Source organism: Orcinus orca, chromosome 8, assembly GCF_937001465.1.
Source record: "Orcinus orca chromosome 8, mOrcOrc1.1, whole genome shotgun sequence".
Taxonomy (NCBI): Eukaryota; Metazoa; Chordata; class Mammalia; order Artiodactyla; family Delphinidae; genus Orcinus; species Orcinus orca.
The window spans coordinates 15,288,151-15,311,149 of NC_064566.1; the positions used below are offsets into that span (position 1 = coordinate 15,288,151).

General features: G+C 47.7%; 1 protein-coding gene across 3 annotated transcripts in view; it reads right to left on the minus strand.

Annotated features, from left to right (window-relative positions):
• Positions 1 to 22,999, minus strand: part of TSPAN18 (tetraspanin 18) — a 185,450-nt gene that overhangs the window by 138,576 nt on the left and 23,875 nt on the right. For all 3 annotated transcript variants that reach the window (XM_033411213.2, XM_004264035.3, XM_033411241.2), the window contains exon 2: positions 12,928 to 13,009. The gene's annotated coding sequence lies outside the window, so the exon portion shown is untranslated. The remainder of the gene's footprint in view (positions 1 to 12,927; positions 13,010 to 22,999) is intronic.

Consider the following 22,999-nt stretch of genomic DNA (forward strand, 5'->3'; position numbering starts at 1 on the left):
GTAGGGAATTTAAAAACAAACATAAAACCGACTGAAAGCTGACAATTCTAAACAATGTCAATGATAAAACATACTGCCTTAAAAAAAAGTCCTGTTGCTGCAGGCTCTAAACAATTGCTGTAATCACAGCTGAGTTTTAATAATACGTGTGGAAGCTTCAAATGAGCACATTTTTATTACTTGACCTTTAATAAACATTGTGTTTACATGGACATTAGTTCAGAGAACACCCACTTATTCCCCAACACAAGCCAATTCTGCTACACACGTTCATTGTGAGAATAAGGATTCAGAACGCTGGAGTCCTCTTTGAACATAGTTCCAGTCCCTATGCCACCAGATATTCTCACAGTTAAATAGCAGATTTTAACCAGGCAATGACAGCGCAGTGACTTAAGGATGAGGAAACAGAAATGGATTATCGCCAAGGCCGCCACCTCTGTTCATTCTCCCAACCTTGTGGGGTTCACTCTTTTGTGTATTTTTGTGTATACTTTGTGTATTTTTCTCTTTTTTCAAAATATACATTAATGTAATTAACAAGTATGAACCCATTACCTTTTCCCCCATTTTTTGCACTGTAATGTCTGTTTGTTTGTTGACTGGCCTGGTTCTATATACGAAGTCCACTAAAGGGAAAGGTTCACTGTTTCTTTTCTGGCCGTTATTAGAATTGGTTTTATTTCACCACTGTTACTGAAAATAATTTTGTTGTATAGAGATGACAGGTGTTTAAAAGCCATCTTCCCCAGGTGTTGAATATCCTAGGTATGTCCTGCTGCTCCTGTTCTATTTTATGTCGGTCACTGACAGCTGAACAACGCCCGCCTTCAGGGCAGGCTAAGCCTGGGCTTGCTATTGCAGCTGGCTTCTCTTCTGGAACAGTTCCCAGGACAATGCAAAAATATCTGTTCACCCTGGTGTCCTGGATGGGCCACCCTCAGGGCAGCTCCAGCTAGCAGCCAGTGGGCACCTTCTACAGGTCCTCCAAGACCGTGCACTCCCCAATCATCTTCTCCATCCACACTCACCCCCAGGGGATCTCATTAAGCACTAAGGCTTGAAATACTCTATAAGCTGATGGCTCCCAAATTTGTCTCTCCAGCCCGGACCTCACCCCTGAACTCCAGGTTTGTATCTCCATCCATGTTCTTGCCACGTCCATTTGGATGGATAAATGTCTCAGCTTAAAATGCCTCAAAAGGGAACTCAGTACGTTCTCCTTAGACTCCTCCAAAGCCTAGCCACCCGGGCTCCTCCGTTTACAAAACTCTACGGTCACCCTTGACACCTCTCTTTCTCTTCCACCCCATCAGTGAGTCTTTCAGCTCTACTTTCAAAACAGACGGTGAATGTTTTGGCTTCAAAGTACCTCCACCACCATTTTGTTCTTCCAAATCACCTCATCTCTTGCCTGGATTCTAACATCAGTCTCCACCCCTGTCTCCTTGTCCCCTGTGGTCTGTCCTCCACCCTGCAGCCAGAGTGATCTTGGTAAAATGTAAATTCGATCCTGTCTTTTCCTTGTTTACTGGCTTCCCATCACATTTAGAGTCAAAATCCAAAGTCCTCACCTAGCTGGCAGCTCCCTCCTGGCCTCTCCTTCCTTACCTCCTTCCCTCTAGCATCCTGGCCTCCTTGCTGGTCCTCCAACATGCCAGCTGCCTGCCTGCCAGGAAGGCTCTTCCCCCACATGAAGTCAAGACTCATTCCTCACTGCCTGCAGGTCTCTGCTCAAATGACATCTGATCAGGAAGGCCTTCCAAGCACCCGCTATGCAAAATAGCACAGCCCTGGCCACTCCCTGTCCCTTCCTGCCTCTAATACTGCCTGACATTCAGCTTGTTTGACCTCTGTCTCCTGCAACTAGAAGCCAAGCTCCATGAGGGCAGGGACTTTGCTCTTTTGTTCACTATGATATTCCTAGAATGTAGAGCAAAACCTGGTACATAGTAGGGGCTCAACAAATACTTATTGAATCAATGAATGTGGACTCACATTTGATATCTGCCCTCAAAGAACACTGGGCTAAGTATTGTTGCCGCAATACCCATTCTGCAGATGTGGAAACTGAGAGAATAGAAGGGGTATACCCTCAAGATCCCTCAGATAGTGACAGATTAAAACATATGCTTCAAAGGAGAGGAACTCAATAGAGAAAATCAATAAAATCATAAATAAATAAAATCAATAAAATCATAAATAAATAAAAAGCTGGTTCTTTGAGAAAATTGATAAAAATAAAAAAGCCTCTAAACAGACTAAGAAAAAAAGAAGATACAAATTATTAATATCAGGAATGAAAGAGAGGACATCACTATAGTTCCCACAAACATGAAAAGAGAAATAAAAGAACACTATGAATAATTCTATGCCCATAAATTTGATAACCTAGATGAAATAGGCCAATTCCTTAACACAACTGGCCAAAACTCATACAAGAAGAAATAAACAATCATAGGCCTGTATCTATTAAACAAGCTGAATCACTAATTAATGACCTTTCAAAAGAGAAAACATCAGGCCCAAATGGGTTCACTGGTGAATTCTATCAAACATTTAAGGAGGAAAGTGTACCAATTTGCAACAATCTCTTCCAGAAAATATTAGCAGAGAAAATACTTCCTAACTCATCCCATGAGGCCAGCATTAACCTAATACCAAAACCAAAAAAGACATTCTGAGAAAAAAAAACTACAGACCATACCTCTTATGAACATAGAGGCAAAGATCATCAACAAAATATAAAATATTAGCAAACAGAAATGAAAAAAGTATAAAAAGAATTATATACTACGGCCAAGTGGGATTTATCCCAGGTATGCAAGACTGGTTCAGCATTCAAAAATCAGTTAATGTAATCCATTATATCAAAAGGCTAAAGAAGAAAAAGCACATGATCACATTAATAGATACAGAAAAGGCATGTGACAAAATCCAATACTCATTTATGATAAGACTCTCAGAAAACCAGAAATAGAGGGAAATTTCCTCAACTTGATAAAGAATGTCTACAAAAAACCTACAGCTAACATCATCCTTAATGGTGAGAAACTAGAAACTCTCGCATTAAGGAGCAATGCGACAAGTCTCCCCACTGCTTTTTAGTTCTGTCCTGGAAGTCCTAGTTAACGCAATAAGACATAGGGTTTTTTTACTTTCACAGATTGGGAAGGAAGCTTTTTAAATTTTTACAGGTGTTTTAATTTTACAGATTGGGAAGGAAGAAATAAAACTGCCTTTGTTCACATATGACATGATTGTCTACATATAAAATCTGTAAGAAATAACAAAAAAAGGGGCTTCCCTGTCGGCGCAGTGGTTGAGAGTCCGCCTGCTGATGCAGGGGACATGGGTTCATGCCCCGGTCCGGGAAGATCCCACATGCCGCGGAGTGGCTGGGCCCGTGAGCCATGGCCCCTGAGCCTGCGCGTCTGGAGCCTGTGCTCCGCAACGGGAGAGGCCACAACAGTGAGAGGCCTGCGTACCCCCCCCACCAAAAAAAAAGAAATGACAAAAAAAACCCTCTTGGAACTAATAAGTATTTACAGCAAAGTGAGGTTGCAGGATACAAGTTTAGTATACAAGAGTCCATTGCTCCCCTATACACAAGCAATGAATAAGTGGAATTTGAAATTTAACAAAAATAATAATACATTTCCATTGGCACCAAAAGAAACGAAACAAGGTAGAAATTTAACAAAATATGTACGAGATCTATATGAGGAAAAACTACAACACTATGATGAAAGATATCAAAGAGGAACTAAATAATTAGAGAGTATTCCATGTTCATGGATAGGAAGACTCAATATTGTCAAGACGTCAGTTCTTCCCAAACCTGATCTATAGATTCAATACAACCTCAATCAAAATCCCAGCAAGTTGTTTTGTGGATATCAGCTACTGATTCTAAAGTTTTATAAAGAGGAAAAAGACCCAGAAGAGCCAACACTATATTAAAGGAGAAGAACAAAGTCAGAAGACTGACACTACCCAACTTCGAGACTTACTATAGGGGGCTTCCCTGGTGGCGCAGTGGTTGAGAGTCCGCCTGCCGATGCAGGCGACACGGGTTCGTGCCCCGGTCCGGGAAGATCCCACATGCTGCGGAGCGGCTGGGCCCGTGAACCATGGCCACTGAGCCTGTGCGTCCAGAGCCTGTGCTCCACAACGGGAGAGGCCACAACAGTGAGAGGCCCAAGTACCGCAAAAAAAAAAAGACTTACTATAAAGCTATAGTAATCAAGACAGTGTGGTATTGGCAAAAGAATAGACAACTAGATCAACGGAAGAGAATAGAGAGCACAGAAATAGACCCACATAGATACAGTCAACTGATCTCTGACAAAGGAGCAAAGGTAATACACTGTAGAAGAAGTAGTCTTTTCAACAAATGGTGCTGGAACAACTGGACATCCACATGCAAAAAAACCTAATCTAGACACAGATACTATAACCAACAAAAAAATTAACTCAAAATGGATCACAGACCTAAAAGTAAAACACAAAACTATGAAACTCCTAAAAGATAACACAGGAGAAAGATCTAGATGACTTTGGGTATGGCAATGACTTTTTAGATACAACATCATAATCCATGAAAGAAATAATTGATAAGCTAGACTTGATTAAAATTTTAAATTCTGCTCTGTGAAAGACATTGTCAAGAGAATAAGAAGCCACAGACCGGGAGTAAATGTTTGGAAACGATATATGTAAAGGACTATTATACAAAATATGCAAAGAACTTGTAAATTTGTAAGCTTGCATTGTAAAACTCAACAATAAGTAAACAAATAACCCAATTTAAAAATGACAAAAGGCCTGAACAGACAACTCACCAAAGATACACAGATGGAAAATGGTGTATAAAAAGATGCTTTACACCACATGTGATCAGGGAATTGCATACATTGGATACCACTATACACCTATAAAAATGGCCAAAATCCAAAACTCTGACAACACCAAATGCTGGCGAAGATGTGGAACAACAGGAACTCTCATTCATTGTTATAGTGGGAATGCAAAACAGTATAGCCACTTTGCAAGACAGTCTGGCAGTTTCTCACAAATTTAAACATACTTTTACTGTACAATCCAGCAGTTGTGCTTCTTCGTGTTTACTCAAATGAGTTGAAAACTTATGTCCACACCAAAACCTGCAGAAGTTTTATAGTAGCTTTATTCATAATTGAAAGCAAACAAGATGTCCTTCAGTAGGTAATGCATAAATAAACTGTAGTACAACCAGACAATGGAATACCATTCAGTGCTAAAAAGAAATGACCTTAGCATTATTCACAATAGCTAAAATGTGAATGCAATCCAAGTGTCCATCAACAAATGAATGAATGAGCAAAATGTGGTTTACACATACTGAGAAATATTATTCCGCTTTAAAAAGGAAGAAAATTCTGACATACGCTACAACATGGATAAACCTTGGGGATATTACACTAAGTGAAGTAAGCAGTAAAAAAAAAAAAATAATGTATGATTCCACTTACGTAGGTACTTAGAGTAGTTAAAATCACAGGGACAGAAAGTAGAATGGGGGTTGCCGGGGGCTGGGAGAAGGGAATAGGGAGGTATTGTTTGATGGGTATAGTTTCAGTTTCACAAGATGAAAAGAGTTCTGGAGATGGATGGTGGTGACGGTTGCACAACAATTTGAATGCACTTAATACCACCAAACTGTACACTTAAAACGGTTAAAACATTAACTTCTGTTATGTGTATTTTACCACAAACAAAAAAAATAGGGGAAAAAAAGGAGTTATCAAAACATGAAAAGACATGGAAGAACCTTAAATGTATATTACTAAGTGAAAAAAGGTCAATCTAAAAAGGCTCTGTACTGTATGATTCCAACACTATGACATGAAGAAAAAGGCAAAACGATGGAGACAGTAAAAAGATCAGTGATTGCCAGGGCTTAGTAGGGAGGGAAGGATGAATTGGTGAAGCAGTGAAACTACTCTGTATGAGCAGTTTCCACTATAGTAGTCTGTATATAGTATATACATAGTAGTATATATATAGTAGTAGTATGTATATAGTATATAGTATACTCTGTATGAGTAGTACAGTAGTAGTACCTAGTAGTATGTAGTACTATGTACAGTAGTACCGTAGTACATAGTAGTATGTATATAGTATATAGTATACTCTGTATGAGTAGTTTCCACTATAGTAGTATCCACTATAATGGTGGATACATGTCATTATCCTTTTGTCAAAACCTATAGAATGAATGTACAACACCAACAGAGAACCACAGTATAAACTATGGGCTTTGGGTGATAACAATGTGTCAATGTAGGTTCATCAATTGTAATGCATGTGCCACTGGGTGCGGGATGTCAGTAGTGCGGGAGACTGTACATGTGCGTAGGGATGTATATAGAGACAGAGAATGTGAGAATTCCCTGCGCTTTCCCCTCAATTTTGCTGTGAATCTAAAACTGCTCTAGAAAATAAAGGCTATTAAAAAAAAAAAACAGCTTCAGAATCCACAGCCCGATCTCCTTCCTCCATCCCACAGTGCCTTTCTTTCAGAACTTAGCCCTGACCATGGCCCAGAAAGGGAAGACAGCTCGGCAAACCCCAAAGCACAGGGAATGGCCCCATTCATTTCTTCTCAGATAATATACTACCACAGCCACCAAACATCACTGCCAGCCAGTTTGGACTTCTTCCTTTATTTGTAGGCTATAAATTAAAATACATTATTTTACACTTTTAACTAATAAAAGACGCAGCTGGGTGCAGCAGAATGATCACCAGTCCAGGTCAGAAGACTCACAGACTGAGCCCATCTCTACCACTCCATAGCTGTGTGACCTCGGGCAAGTCACTTCCCCTCTCTGATGCTGACATGCATCTGAAAATGGGGTTTCTATTCCCTCCCTCTTTGCCACATCTGGCTGTTTGAAAGTTCTTCAGCTGTGATTCACAATGTGGATATAGGTCATTACTTAAAAAAAAAAAAAAGCCATTTAAGGGCATGTTTTGCTAATTTTTGCTGCATGAACAGAAAAACAATGATTTGCTCATTCTTTAGAAGAGGAAGTTTAGACTTATTATTATCTCTCCATGATGTTAAGTAGTGGTCACCCCACAGAGTGAGGGGGTGGTCTGGCCTTGCTCTCACAGCCAACCAGGTCAGGGAGAGGGGGCAGCTCGGAGGGATAAAACTCCACTGGCTGGGCCTCCCATCGGGGACAATGGGTGTGTGGTCCTGGGATGAACCTTCTTGTGCAAATTTAAAACAACTTGAAAAACAAAAGAAGGAAAAGGTTTGGGATGGACAATATCCTAGAAGGCAGAGAAGGACCAGGTTGCTGTCATGAGTCACATATGGACACAGTGCTGGCCCCAGGCCAGAAGGTTCTGGCAGACTTTGAGCTGAGTAAGCAGGAAACTGGGGTGGTGAGAACCTGTCACCCTGTTCCCTCACACACGTGTCCCAGAGAGCGAGGGGGAAGCCAGGAGGGAGACGAGGCCTGGGGCTGCTACCCCTTCCTGCCCTTAAACTCAGGGCTTGTGCCCCATCAGTCAGAATTGGACAAAAAGGAAGGGTGGTACTGGGACGACACAGGTAATGAGATCCACCACTTCCTGGAATGTTGTCTCCTTCCTGGGCAGTGGGCTACACACTTGATATCCATCGCCTCATTTAATCTTGACCATGAAGCCTGCAGTTGTAATGACTATCTTCATCTAACGGGAGAGTACACTGAGTTCATCTGCCCCAGCTAAGAAATAGCCCTGAAATTCATCTAATACCAAAGCTGTGCTCTCCCTCCTGGATTAACCTGCCTTATGATTTACAAATAATGCATGGAAATGTGATGTAAGTAGCAAGAGTGAATCCCTTTTCTACTTGGTTAACAAAAAGATGGGAGCTTGAGTCCAAACAGGATGAGGGAATCACTGGATCCCAATGCCACGTCAGCTCCATGAACAGACATCAAAGTTCTGGACTGAGGGAGATGATGGTCTCACCCACCTTGGCTGGACTCAGAACACAGCTGGAGCTCTGGCCTCAGCTCTGAGGGCTGAACTATGATAGTGCCAAGTTCAGGCCAGAGTCCACCCAGAAGAGGGTCAAGAGAGCAAGAAATGCAGAGAGCACCTCGACCTGCATCCTCAGAGGGAGGCAGAGGGAACTACAACCCTGCACCCAGAAGATGAGAAGCTGTGGGGTGGGGACGCAGGAGAATGGCCGGGAGGGAAAGGGGTGACGCTTGCTCCCTTCAGCCCCACAAAGCAGGTTTGGGGCAAGAAGATGGAAGGCACAAGGAAATAGATCTCAGTGCAGCACAAGGAGCCATGTTGACCTGTCAGAGACAGCCCAAGGCGGCCCAAGGCAGCATAGGCTGCATTGGAGGCTATGAGCCTCAAGGCCCTGGTTGGGCGGATACTGACAACCACCTGGCAGGAACTTTGGGCTGAAGAATCTGCCACGCATTCTCTGCCAAGGATCTGCCAAGGCCTTTAAGTCCCTTCCAGTCTTTGCAGCGCTGACCCGCTTGACCCACACCCAACCCTCTGAATGAGCAGGCAGAGAATATCAGTTCACCTTACAGAGGCAATGGAGGCGCTCAGAGAGGTTGAGCAACTTGCCCAAGGTCACACAGTGGAGCAGAGCTGGACTGGGACTCAGGTCTTCCTCCAAATCACACTGGGGTGGGTAAGAGGTTACTCAAGCTCACCTGGACCACTGGCTTCTGTTCTCACCTTTGGCATCTCTAAAGCCTTCCCGGAATCAAGGAGAATCGGGATGTCTCCCTCACTAACCTCTTTCAACTCATGGCCTCTTCACCCCCACGATTGAAGCTTTAGTTCAGGGCCACATCCTCTCCACCCTGCACTGCCCTGGATCATTCCAGCAGCCTCTCAACCAGCCTCCCTAACTGTGCCTCATCTTCCTCTAAACACCAGTAGTGCAAAACCTTGGTTGCACATTGGAGTCACCTGGGGAGCTTTAAAATATACTAATACTTCTCCATAAGTTACACATAAAGCAACAGTAATCAAAACAGCATGGTACTGGCATAAGGATAGATATATGGACCAGTGGAAGAGAACTGAGAATCCAGAAATAAACCTACACATCTATGGCCAATGGATTTTCAACAAGGGTGCCAAGATTATTCAATGGGGAAAAACAGTCTCTTCAATGGTGGTCCTGGAGTAACTGGATATCCACGGGCCAAAGAATGAAGTTGGACCCCTACCTCACACCATGTACAAAAATTAACTCAAAATGAATCAATGACCTAAATATAAGAGCTAAAGCCTTAAAACTCTTAGAAGAAAACACAGAGGTAAACCTTTATGACCTTGGACTTGGCAATGCATTCTTAGCTATGACACCAAAAGTACAAGCAACAAAAGGAAAAACAGGTAAGTAGGTACAGGCTCTGCTGTGGCGGCAGCCAGGCCTCCTTCACCACCACCCACCCCCACCAGCCACCTGCTTCCCACTGTCAGATCTCAGCAGGAGGACAATCTAGAGGTCTCCTAAAAATTGCCTTCACTCATTTGCTCAGCCTGCTATAGAGGGCTGGCTGGGGAGACAAAAACATCAAGGGATTCCCCTTTCTGCCTGCCCTCCAAACTCCATGCAAGGCTGGGTGGAGAACTCAGGAGCAGTGCAACCATGGGAGCTGTGGGCTGTCACTGCAGGCATGTGGGATGCTCTGGGGACACATGGGGACCACCATGAATGCCATGGGGTGATGCTGTGAGTTCCTGGGGGGTGCTTCACGAATGACTTAGGGGGCTCTATGGGCACCATGGGGAGCCACTGTAGTGCTGTGGGGAGTCCCTATGGACACGCACAGGGCACCTCTGTAGGTGTGGAGGGGTGCCTTTGCGGGCACTGTGGGTGCCGTGGGTGGCTATGGTAAACACACTATCCTTAGGGCAGGAGCCCCATGTTTGGGTCCTAACCTTGTTGCTTTTTAGAGGTGAACCTGGAATAATTTACCACTTTTCTGAACTCCAGTTGTCCTCACTTAAAAAGAGCTTATTAATCCCTGCCTCTTGGGGTGTGGGGGGGATCAGGGATTACCTACAGAAAGAGCCCAGGAAAGATCACCAGGAGTGAAGTGTAAACCATGGGATAAAGGCTCAGGGAGAACTGCTCACACCCGAGATGGCCCCATGCCCCAGCGGTGTCAGAACAGAGAGCTGACACAAGCCAGGCCCTCCATCTCAGTCCTTTTTTAGACCACGCACAGAGAGAGGTATGTGTCTCCAGGGTAACCCCACTGTGTGGTCACAAACACCCAGCTTTCACATCCCAAGAGCCTGAGCCTTTTCAAGGAGGTCACCTTGGGAGGCTCCCCACATTATTCCAGGGGGCTCCCCTCGTTCAAAGCACACAGGATCATCTAGCCGGTGATTTCCTGGCCCTCACAACCACCTGGGGGTGGGGTGGGGTGTGCAAGCTGTTTGCCCATTTTATAGATAAGAAAACTGAGACCCTGGGCAATCAAAGCACTCACCCGGAGTCAAACAGCTACTGAAGGGCAGAGCTTCGACTCAGCCTCCACCAGCCCCCAGCAAACATTTCCCGCAACAGCTCACGCCTGTCTGCCCGTCGCTGACACTCATCTTTGGATTCTCCCCGTGACTCTATAATTTCTGTTTCCTGACTAACAACAGGGGCCAGGCAAAATTACTCTGCTCCCTCAGCAGCCCTGCTGAAGGTAAACCAAGAACGACGGCCCCCTTGCTGCTTTTTTCTGTACTTGAAGAGATTCTTTCCTCTCGTCTGAGGCCCACGGCTTCCCCTGATGGAGAAACATCCCGAGGAAGTTAAGCTTTTTCTGACTCGCTTCAGTGCCTTCTCCTGATTAAGAAAACCTGGTGGGATCCAGGCTCTGTGATAAGGTGAGAGCTTCCTGCAGGGACCAGGGCGGCTGCTGCCAGGAGGCTTACAATGTAGATTATGGCCCAGGAGGCTGGCAGAGCAGGGTGAGCTGTGGGACACGGACGCTGTCGAGGGAGTGAGAGAAGCCCCCCAGGCCCTGGCCTCGCTGCTCCTCTGCCACTGACCTCTTGGGTGGGCCTTGACGTGGCCCTGTTTTATCTGCTGCTAGGACCTGGCCACCCTGCCTTGGATTCCAGCCTAAAATAATCCCGGCCGGCCAGGGGGCACATCCAAAGTTAAGAGGATGAGCTTGGAGACCAGGTGAATATCAGATCAGTGAGTCAGAAAGTGGCCGGTGCTTCCCAAACATGGGCACCAGAGGCAGCTGAAATCGCAAACACCATCAGGCGGCTGGGCACAGCACTTTAACGTGGGTACACGCCACCCACCCTCACAGCAGCCCCAGGAGGCGGAAGGCCGGTGGAGGGGGTCTGTAGGGAGGGTGTGGGGAGATTTCTTCAGCCCCCTCATCTCATCTTCTCCCCAAAACAACCCCATGAATAAGTGCGATGTTCCCATTTCAGAGATCAGAAAATCAAGACTCACAGAGATTTTACGAAGAGCCCAAAGTTTAAGAAAAAAATTCTAGGAAAGAGCTCACTTCCATGTCTTTTTCAGGAAATGAATTTCGGAGAGGTGATTTGGCTTCAAGGAGTTTTTAACCTTAAGATTCAAGTCATAGAGCTGGTAAGCAAAATGCACAAGAATGCTTGGGTAGCTCAGGGAGGGGCTTCCAGTAAGCCACATTACTTACTGCTGTGTGACCTTTAGCAAGTCGCTTAACTTCTCTGAGGCCTGGTTTTCTCTTCCCTGAGATGGAGGTGATAACAGGGCTGCTGGTAGAGGGATTGCACATAGCCCTCCACTTGGCACGGAGAAGCCCTCAGTCAGTGTTGCTTAATCTGACTCTTCTGATCAGTTGGGACTCAAACACGGTCGCATCTGCACCTCAGACCCTGTGGTCTTTCGCCTGAGGCTCTGAGTCATCCTTTGCTCGAGCCTGGCAATCGAATCTCCTCAGAGCTTTCAAATCCCCTCTCCTCTCCACAGCCATGCCCAAGCCCCACCTCCATCTCTGCCTCCCCGCCGCCCCCAAATCTGCCCTTCCCCCAGCTCAGCCCTGGTCTTGGGACCTCAGCAACTGAGGACCTGTGGGCTGGAACAGAGATTCAAGGCACTGCTGCCCCACTTTACAGATGCGAAAATGAGGCCCAATGAGGGAAATGGCTTGTAAGGGCTCTAGAGGCACAATGGTGCCACAGACTGGGCCAGAGGATAGATATCCTGGCTCCTCATTCAGGAACCTTCCCTGAGGCGACCCAGCCCGTCACCAGTCCTGGGATTGTGGGCAGCCCAAGAAGCTCCCAGAGCCCAAGAAGCAGACCAAGGCTTCTCCGTTCCCAGTTCCGTCATGGAATTTGGTGATTGGTCCTAGTCCTTGTGGATTTGAACTTTATCCAAAAAGACAGTCCTGGAATGGGGGAGGGGATGGGGGGAGGGAAGGGCTGGAAATCACCCCAGGAAGGTATTTCCTTCCCACAATCCCAAGACCATGGTGGGTGCGGAGGAAGGGGAGGCGTGGCAGGGGTCCTGGACAGAGGCGGGACCCTCCGTGATCCCCCCAGGAGCTCTGCTTTCCCTTGGAGGGCTCACTCCCTCCAGCCCTTCAACCCTCACTTCCTGGATCGACTCAGGACCCAGCATGACCTTCGGCCCTGTCAGTGGGGTGGCACCCAGTCTGGTGAGACCCCATCGGCCTCTGTCTCCTCACCCCTCACCTTCGCTCCCCAGCCCCGAGCAAACATCTGGGGGTGAGGACAAGAGAAAAGCCGCCCTTTGCCTGCCCTGCCCTCCAGCACGAGCTGAGAGCTTTCTCACTCAGAAATGGAGAGTCTGGAGGGAAAGGGAGCAGAGAGAAGATTAGACCCTCTTATTTGAATACGTTAAGATCCACACTCCCATGTCGCCAATCATACCTCTTTCAACTGGTGTCTTTTCCTTTCAGGGGTGTCAAGATTCTCTTGAAGTCTCTTTCTGATGGTAGCTTCAGGATAAACTCTAGAAGGAAAAGAGGGAGAAATACATTTTAAAAAAGCAAGTGTGGGGGGCATGTGGCTTCTGGGGGCCACTTCGTCCAGCTGTGCACCCGCTCCCTCCTCCCATCTCTGAAGGTGCAGAAGCCACAGGCCCCGTGGCCAGAAAGACAGAAGCAAGCACCCAGCCCCACAGAGGGTCCCAGGATGGCATCCCCAGAGCCTAGGGACTGGGGCGTATTTTCAGTCTTCCAAAATCAGGAAGCCTGCACAACGTCCCTGTGATGAGACGGAGCGTGCCGTAACCACAGCGACACATTGGATCACTTTGCTTCTAGCTAGAATAGTATCATGTTGGTGTGGGAACTCCATTTTCCTCAGGCAGAAAAAAGGCTTTCTGAGTCATTTTGAAAATGCAAAAGCGAATTAATCATTGCCTAATGAATGCAGGCTTTGGGGCAGACGGAGATTTTCAAGACCTGGTATCCGTGAAGAGAGAAGTAATATGTGGAGAAATCTTTGGTGGTGAGAAAAGCAGTTCAGCCCGAGTGCAGGGGCGAGAAGTCCAGCCTCTCCCCCGACCCCTGCCTCCTCTCCGTCAGTTTGACAAAGGTCACGGGAGAAGGATCAAATTCACCATGTCCAGGCCACGTACCTGTCAGCAAAGGCTTAGGCCAGTCTCAGGGGACCAGCTTGTTCACAAACCCAGCTGAGTAACAAAAGGGCAAAACTTCACAGCGGAGTGGGAGCGGGGAGGGCTAAGCACCCCCGTCCTTCCCTTCCCCACAACCTGGCGGCACAGAAGCAGCCCTGATCAACTTTCATATTGTCTCAAATGACAATGACACTAATCCCGACGCCCTCAACAATTCCATGAGAAAGTGTGGCCACTTTAGAGATAAGGACCATGGTGAATTCAGAGGCATTAACTCACCCAAGGACTTACCACTGAAAAGGGGCAGGGCCAGGGCTACACTCAGGTCCGTGGGAAGTCAAGTCCCTTGCAAGTGCATCTCCATGGTGGGAGAGGAGCAATCAGGAGAGCAATGAGTTCAAGGTCAACCCTGTAGATCCCAACACCAGTGCCCCCGGGCACGTAAGAAGTTCTCAGAACTCCCTGCTAACTGATGGGGAACAGGGCTTGGCCAGAGGACGTGATCTCGTTTTATTTAGCTATCTCTGCCTCAGACGTCCACCCAGGCAGTGTCAGCCCAAGGGACCTCAAGTGTCATGGGCCAGACTAAGGCTAGTCAGAGGAATTCATGATGCATATACACATCCGTATACATATACAGCCATATCTGTATCCACACACGTGCATATACATACGGATATGGATGGATATAATATAATATAATATAATATAATTTTCATTTTTAACTATAAAAGTGAAAGTTTGTCCATACTCGTTCATTCTATTTAACAGATAAACCCACTGCAAAATCTTTGTAATATGACGTTGTAGGCTATATTACATGTAATCACACATGTGTGTACATGTGTGCATAAGCATGGGCCCATGGGGGCCCACAAGCAGACAGTGGCAATTTTTTACACAAATGGGATCTTACCTCGCATGTTCTACAACCCCAGTTATCAGTGATACCATGTCTACCTCTGCGAGTGAGCACACGTGCATCTTCTGGAGTCTTTTTCACAGCTGCACAGTATCCCATGGGAAGCGTGGACCACAATGCACTCACCTCTCCCACCATGGATACGTGGATATTTCCATCTCTGGCCATTACCACTTTGCGGCAACGGTCCCCTCGGTGCCCACATTTATGTGTGGAAAAGTTCATGCAGTTCCAAAGCCCGGATGCCCCGAAGTGGGACCGCCGGGCAGAGGCTCTGCACACATCACATTTGGCAAACTGCCTTCCCAAAATACTGGATCAACTCCCCTCAAATAGCAGGGCAGGAGCCCCTTTGCTTGAATGCAAATTTGAACCCAGGGTTCAGCCTACAGAGTTGCTTTTCTGCTCCCCTCCTGGTGGCCTGGGAGGTCGCATCCCCGGATGAGGGAGGAGTTTATTTCTTGGCTCACGCAGAGGTCCACCCCTCCACTCCCCCCAGAGCATCTCCCAGTTCCCGGCCCACCTGAGCCGGGAACTACATTTACAGGCTCAGAACTGATAATGAGCTTTTATGAGCTCTGGGGACCGCGAAGAACACGTATTAATGTCAAGTGTGCCTGTCAGCCACGCAGCCTGGGAGAATGTTACCCATTAACAAAATTAAAGGCTGCAGCCACGCCAGGGAAGGAGCCGAAGGCTGCACATCTGGCAGTGCGGGCAAGACCCGTCAATAACACAATTACTTTTCAGGTTTCGCACTCCCGAGCCTGAAGCCGGCTCCCATCTTCAGTGGAATTCTGCCTTCCTGCAGACTGCGAGGAGATTGGCTTATTACCAGCCTGCCAGGAGAGGCAAAATCCAGCACTAATCCTAATTCCCATTTAAGCAGATCTGCGTTGTGTGAGGAAAACCAGCTGCGCTCGGAATTTCTTCCCCCTTTCCCCTGAGATCTCATTCCAGTCCCCTCCTCTCCGTGGGGGAGGGAGGTCACTACAGATGTTAGGCCCGGAGCCCTCCCAGGAGGGGGGAAAAGAATCCCGAGGTTTAGGGCCAAGACGGGAACTGGGGCTGGGTGACAAGAGGCAGCGTTGAAAGGTGGTGGGCTGGGTGATGGTGGTCGCCGTTGACCCGGCTGTCTTGTGCCGTGGAAGGGAGAGGCCCCCATTGTTCTGGCCCCAGACCTGCTCTTGCTTTTGTACAAAGATCCCCGCCGTCCCCAGGTTTGAAGTGGCACAGGTTGGGATCCTGAGTCCAACTCTAACTAGCTTTGTGACCTTGAGCAAATGACCTTCCTATTCTGTGCTCAACTCCTCACCTGGGAAACAGGGTTAACAACAGCTGATGCCTCCTAAGAGGCTGTGAGGATTACGTGAGGAATGTATACACGGGACTTAGCCGAGAGCCTGGCACACGATACCCTATTTCTTAAATGTAAGACTCCGTGGGTTATAATCGTACCATTATTATACGGACTTCTAAGAAAAAGAAAACACTGCCTGTTAAACTAATTATGACATGTCACTTTCTGTATGATGCATCCTGGTTTTAGAGACCTTAAAATATATATATTTTTAAAAAGTGTGGCTTCGAATCCATGAAATATATAGTAAGAGCTTAATCAGTGGTACTTAGTGATATTGGCCAGGTGCGCCCATTTTGCAAGGTCTAGTTCAAAGCTTAGACCTTCTTCCTCCTCTTCTTTCTTCCAATCAAAGCAAATCTGCACTGGGTGGGGATACCAGCCCTCAATTTATAAGAAAAATTCTGATAGCCACTTCAGTATCCTGGATAGGACCCGGAGGAGAGACTTAAATATCTACCCTGATGATTCCTACTCTAGAACAGAGCACCCCTGTGTAACGGGACACCCAGATCAAAGACTCTTCACTCTTCTCCCAGTCAATGTTTCTCTACCATCCCATGTCTCCCAAATCATCCCTGCCTCTCCATCCTCACTGCCCCTGCCAGCCCCGCCTGGGCTCAGCCTGATCGTTGCCTATCTGCTTGCTGCAAACGAGCTCCTGCTGGACCGCCAGCCTGCAGCTGTCCCTTCCAACCTGCCCTCTCCTTTGCTGTCAGACTGAGCCCATAAATGTCTTTCTCTCCTGCTTCAGTGGGTTCCCTGGCCTCCCTTTGTCTATACACAGGGCCTTTTGTCATCTGATCCGCAGTTGCCTTTTCAGGCCGATCTTCAGGTCCTCGCAATACGCACAGACCCAACAGTTGAGCTGAACTCACCTGGACTCACACGCCCCACCAACACACTCAGCCCAAACTCGCTGCTGTTCACTCTGCCTGCAAGTCCGTTCTTCCTTTCCTAACCCTGAACTGCAGCCCCACACACACTCCCCAAATCACCTGGCAAACTCCTACTCATCCTGTAAAACCTTCCTTCGATATCTCCTCTGAGAAACCTTCCCAGACTTCCACAGCCATGATTAATCACTGTTCTCTGGGCTCTATGAGTTCCTGAAAGATGGCGATGATGTCTCAATTCCTGACTCAGATAATAATAGTGGGATGAATCGATAGTTGCTATGATAGATAGATGGATGGGTAGAGAATGGATCTATACAAGAACGGAATGGTAGAAGAGAAAAAGAGGAACTAGGCTGTAGTTGGTTTCTGGGATGGATGAATAACTGAAGGGATAGAAAGATGAATGAATGGATGCATGCAGAAATGGATGGATAAATGAATGCAAGCATGCATGGAAGCAGAAATGGATGGATGGATGGATGGATGGATGGATGGAGAAATGGAGAAATGAACAGGACAGTTGGAAGGTGAGTATATCTGTAAAAGAATTAAATGAAGAGTGGGAAGGCAAAACCAGGTTAACAGAGATAAGAGAGGGAACGAGTGACTCTCAGCTACTTGTATAATTTTCTCTGGACCCCGAGAAGCTGAGCCTCTTGCATCTATGAATGTACTTTGCTTTAGTCCTTTATGGATCCCAGCAGAGACCACTCAGTCAAACACTGTCAGCCCCCAGCTCCACCCCATTTCAACACTCGCTCTAGCTGTGGAGCTACAAGTTGAGGCCTCAGGAAGGAGGGGTCAGAGTTACCTCTTGCCTTGGCCTTGGCTGACGCAGGCGGTGAAGCACAGCGCCACAAGGAGACCAAAGTTTCCCTGTGTCTGAGTCAAGCCCCGGTCTGAGGGGCAGTTGGTTTGCCAGCTGTGTGCAATAGGCCTGGGACAGGCCAACTGCTGATGGAAGTTCCATGCTCCCCTGAAAAGATGCCATTTGGAAGAACCCGAAAATGGCTGAAGGGTCGGGGTAGGTAGACAGTGTAGCAGCATTTGGATGGTCACCTGTTAGTGGGCTTTGGTGGGGACGACTCCCCCACTAGAGCCTGCTGCCTCTCTGCAATGTGCAGCAGGGTAGGTGGTAGGTGGGAGCCCTCCGCATCAAATGGCGGGAAGCACTGTGGCCTATTCCACAGGCCTGGGTTTGAATCTCGGCTAGGCCAGCTGCCGCCCGTGGAGCCTTGGGAAAGTTCCTTAACCCACTAAACCTCAGGTTATCCACCTGTGAAGTATGGGCCATCACAGTCCTACCTCACTGGCCTGAGCTGCGGATTAGATGAGCTAACGGATTATAAGTGATTCCCACGGTGCTCAGCACAGAATTGGTCCTCGGAGGCCACAGGAATTATGTAAAGTAGAACCTGCTGATACTCTCTGTAGAAAGGGTAGTGGCCATGATCACCGGTTCCATAGGGTCCATACTCCTCAGGACCCTTCCCTCTCTCCCTTAGGGGTCTACATTCAGAACAGATGGAGTCTACACCCCACGTATACATCCTACCACTTAATTCACAACAGCTGGTCTTTCTGATCGTTTATATATTAGGTTTCCACATGATGTTGAAGGTGACTGATTTAGAGCTTCTTGATATCCTAGAATCCCAAGTCAGTAGGATTTCAGAGGAGGTGGAGAGCTGGGAAGTCTTCCTGGAAGAGGCAGCAAGGAAAGGAGAGAGGGAGAAAGGTGATCAGCTCAATGATGAGCCTCTTCCTGGCTAGCTCCTGCTAGAAATCTCTCCCCAACTCTCCTCCACTCTAGCCACCCAAAGTGGACCAGCCATCCTTCTGAGTTCTGTGACCACAAGGACTCTTGGTCTTGTGCCACAAGAAGCGGCAGCAGCGTCCTCAGCGAGTCCCAGAAGCCGGCTCAGCCTGGGCCCCTCTCCCCACACTGATGCCAGGCCACAGGATCCAGGCTGGGCCACTGCCAGCCTGATGCATCGCTTGTTGATGGATAAAAGCTCGCAGTTTATGGCTCCAAAGCAAAGCTGGGGCTTTGTTTTGCTTTGTTTTAAATTAGCAAAGCAGGGGGTGGTGGCGGGGAGAGGGAGAGGAGCCAAGGCTTATTCAGGATGAGCTCCTGCTGCGTCCTGCATCTCAGTGATCCCCTGGGCAGCCCTTAATGAAGCTGCCTGAGTGCATCGTGCCTCTGCCTTGTCTCTCCACCTGCACTTGTCTGGCTGGGGGAGTCAGAGCGCTTCCCAGTGCCGCCCGCCTTGTCACTCAGCCCCATCACTCTCTGTTCCCATAATGAGTCCCTGAATGAGCCTGTTAACTGTGCCCCAGGGTCACAATGGGGCTGAAGGGGGAGCCATGACAGCCTCAGAAAGACTGGGATTTACGATTTACTTTTGCTCTGGGAGCGGAGGGCCACTCCCTACCTGTCATTGGGCACAGCACAGTGGGTGCTTGCACTGCTAGCAAGGGCCCTGGAGGGTCTGCCCGATGGGCAAGGGACTCCCAATCTGAGCCCATTGGCTCTTGGTGGCTTGGGGAGGGTGAAAGGGCCCAGAAGAGGGATGTACCAACCCCATAAATTAACATGTGAAGCTGTTTATTCTCAATGCAACTGTCATTAGCGATCATCTCCTCTGCACCTGCCGGCAGGTCTGGAGCTTTTCTGCACATGCCAGCCAGGGTCTCCATTGCCCTCCCCCGTAGGATGCATACAACAGACGCCACCGCCAAGATGCTCTACGGAGCAGGAAGGAGAACTGGGGAGACCCCCTGTCACCAGTGGGCATTGCCCTGCATCTGCCCACCCTCTTTCCCGTCTGGAAGCACGTTTTTGGTACCCGAGGAGGGTAAGGACAAGGGCTATGCATACACTGGAGCTGACTTTACTTCTGATCTTCACTCCCCTTCCTCCCACACTGCAAGAAAAATATTACCCATCTTCCCATTTTACAGATGAGGAAAGTGAGCCTGGGCCACAGCATTTTTATGTAATTAAACATCGGTTCAGTTCATGGGGAAAGGGAAACAGAATCAACAGCAGTGTCTGCCAAGGAAGGCTCACTCATTCTCACAAGGAGATGGGGCTCCAGCAGACCTGTCAGGCAAGTGCCCAGCATTTGGTCCCAGAGGGACCCGGAAGCCCTAATCGTTTAAGGGACTTATCTCTGAAGATGTAGCCTGGCTTGCCTGGCCTTTGTTCATCTGTGTGAACAAAGAAATGAAAGATGTGAGCCCCACAACTCTTGTACCAAGTGGCCAGCATTCTCCTCTTTACTAGCAAAGGAAGGAAGGGATGCTCAGAGAGGTCAAGCATCTTGTCTGCAGTGACGGAGCTGGACCAGGCAGAGGGAGGACCAGAACCCACCATTTTGTCTGCAGCCAAAGTCTTGGAGACACTTTGCCTGAGGCCAGCCTGCATTAGGCTAACCCCATAGTGTCTGTCCTTCCAACAATGCATCTGAGAGGTTCTCAGGCCATTGGGCTGTTCAAACAAAGATACCTGGTGTTTCAAAGGCTTCGAGAACAATCCAGCACTTGTAGCACAGGGTTCAAGAAGAGCTAAGTCTGTCTCAGTGCTGAAGCTGACTTTGGCACAAAATGTGTCTCAACACACTGCAGACCTTGAACTCAACGGGGATCCGCTGTGCAGTCAGTCATACACCTACGGGAACGCCTGTGAGAGGATATTCTGCCTCTGAGAGAAGCAGTATTAAAAAGCCACACGACAGTAATAGAGATGTTTCCAAACTGGCTGCCCTGCCGCTAGCAAGGAAACCAAAAGCTGAGAACTCATCACTAAAGGGCCAACCCCACAGCCAACCACAGCTCTCCTCCGCAACGCGGGGCTATTAATTCAGACTTTATAACCCACAGGGCTGCAGTGGAATCTGGGCAAAGGGCACCCCAACTCCTTGTAATTCTTCCCTGCTCAAGCCCCTGTAAATATATTCCGATGCAGAAAAGCGTCTGCAGGAGGGAAGACAGCAGATCTATTAGCATTTTGATGGGTTTTCCCAACACATGGAACAAGAGAGCTTTAAAATTCACAGCCCAGAGATTAATCCTTCCATCACATCTCTCCATCCACAGCTGGAAGTGGCCAAGAACTTTTTACCCCTTTCAGACCTTGATTAGGATAGAAAGTTAGGAACTCAGAGAGCTCAGTCTTCAGAGTCCTACGGAGAAGAGACAGCTGGGTTTTCTAGACCAAGTGTATAGAGTCCTCTAAACACAATTAAACGGCAGAATCAGGGATGGGGGAGGTGGAAGGCCGCGACACTGTGTGGGGGTTGGGAGCTTCTCTGACTCAACAGAAGAACACGGCCAGTTCCGGAGAGGAGCCCTGCTTGTTCCAACAGCAAGGTTCGCCTTTTGTAACTGACAAAGGCCAGGCTTCTTAACATCCCTGTTCGCTCACTCGACAAGCATCTTGGAAGAATCACCATGTGCCACATATTAGGTGCTTGAGAGAGAAGGATCAGGAAGATAGTTCAGCTCAACAAATCCCTGACCTCAAGAAACTCAGTCTAGGGGCTTCCCTGGTGGCGCAGTGGTTAAGAAGCAGCCTGCCAATGCAAGGGACGCGGGTTCAAGCCCAGGTCCAGGAAGATCCCACATGCCACGGAGCAACTGAGCCCGTGAGCCACAACTACTGAGCCTGTGCTCTAGCGCCTGCAAGCCACAACTACTGAGCCCACGTGCCACAACTACTGAAGCCTGCGTGCCTAGAGCCTGTGCTCTGCAACAAGAGAAGCCACAACAATGAGAAGCCAGTGCACAGCAATGAAGAGTAGCCCCCGCTCGCCACAACTAGAGAAAGCCCGTGCGCAGCAACGAAGACCCAACACAGCCAAAAAATAAAAACAAATAAATAAATTAAAAAAAAGAAAAAAGAAACTCAGTCTAGATGGAGAGAGAGAGAGAGAGAGAGAGAAATGGACGAACACAATAAAATGCAGCAGGCGCCTGAGATCAACGCAGTTGCCCTGGGACCTCGAGATGGCAGGGGATGGGGCACTCCAATCAAGCTGGGCTGAAGAGCTGGTCACACCCTTGGGGATCCTGGTCCTTCCTCAAAACTTTCTTTTGAAAATGAATGTGATGGAATATTAAGTGTAGAAGGCAAGGTGTGTAGTTTTCTAGTGTATGATCACAAAGAATATATAGATACCGCTAAGGTAAATGATAAGCAAACTTTCAACATCATACTGGAGCGCTGTTTAGCAGACTCACCCAAGGGGTCATTATCTAGGGGATTCTAGAGAAACGTAACTTTGACTCATGGGAGGTGACAGGTGAATTTGTAGATTTCTTTTGGCCCGGTAGAAAAGATAACCCAACGGTTAGGATTAACCTGTGTGTATACAATCCAGCCATCTTCCAGTTCTCTTCCTCCCATGCCTACGTAACCGCTGTTTCTCTCATCTCCAGCTTAGCCAATGAGCATCTCCTGTTGGCTTCCTCATTCACGAGTCAAATCAGTCTCTGACCCACGTTCATTCTAGATGTCCATGTGATTCTATAGGATTTATAATTTTTTGAAACTTATACTTTGACAGCACATGCCCAATTACACACACACACACACACACACACACACACACTGCACAAGGATAAAAATGGAAAAAACTACAGCAAAATGTTACCAATGGGTATCTTTAGGTAGCTGGCATTTGTATACAAGTGACTTTTATAATCAGAAAAAAAGTGATCAACATTAGTTTTTAAATGAAGAAACACACACCCATGTAAGGTTCCCCAGACTAACAGTTAATACCAGTTTCTTGCTTATCCCATCTGTCAGTGGGCGGGGCTCTAAGCACTGAAGAACACCACCTCGTCAAGGCCTCGCCGTCATACCACGCCACGCGAAAGGCACCGTTACTCTCCCCATTTTACAGATGAGGAAATGGAATCACGTAGTTAGCCTCCGCTCACAGATCTCAACAGTAAGAGCTACGATCTGAACCCCAGGCAGCCTGGCCCTACAGGCTGCCTGCTTAACCACCCTGCCAGACGCCTGCCTCCCAAGTGGAAAAGGAAGAAATAAACACATCTGCCGGGCTGCCAGGGTCAGGCTTGGAGAAGACCGTGTTCCCACCCCCGCCCAGAGTACAGCGTGCCGGGAAGCCAAGCGCGAGGCTCGCCAGCCTTGAATTGAATTCACA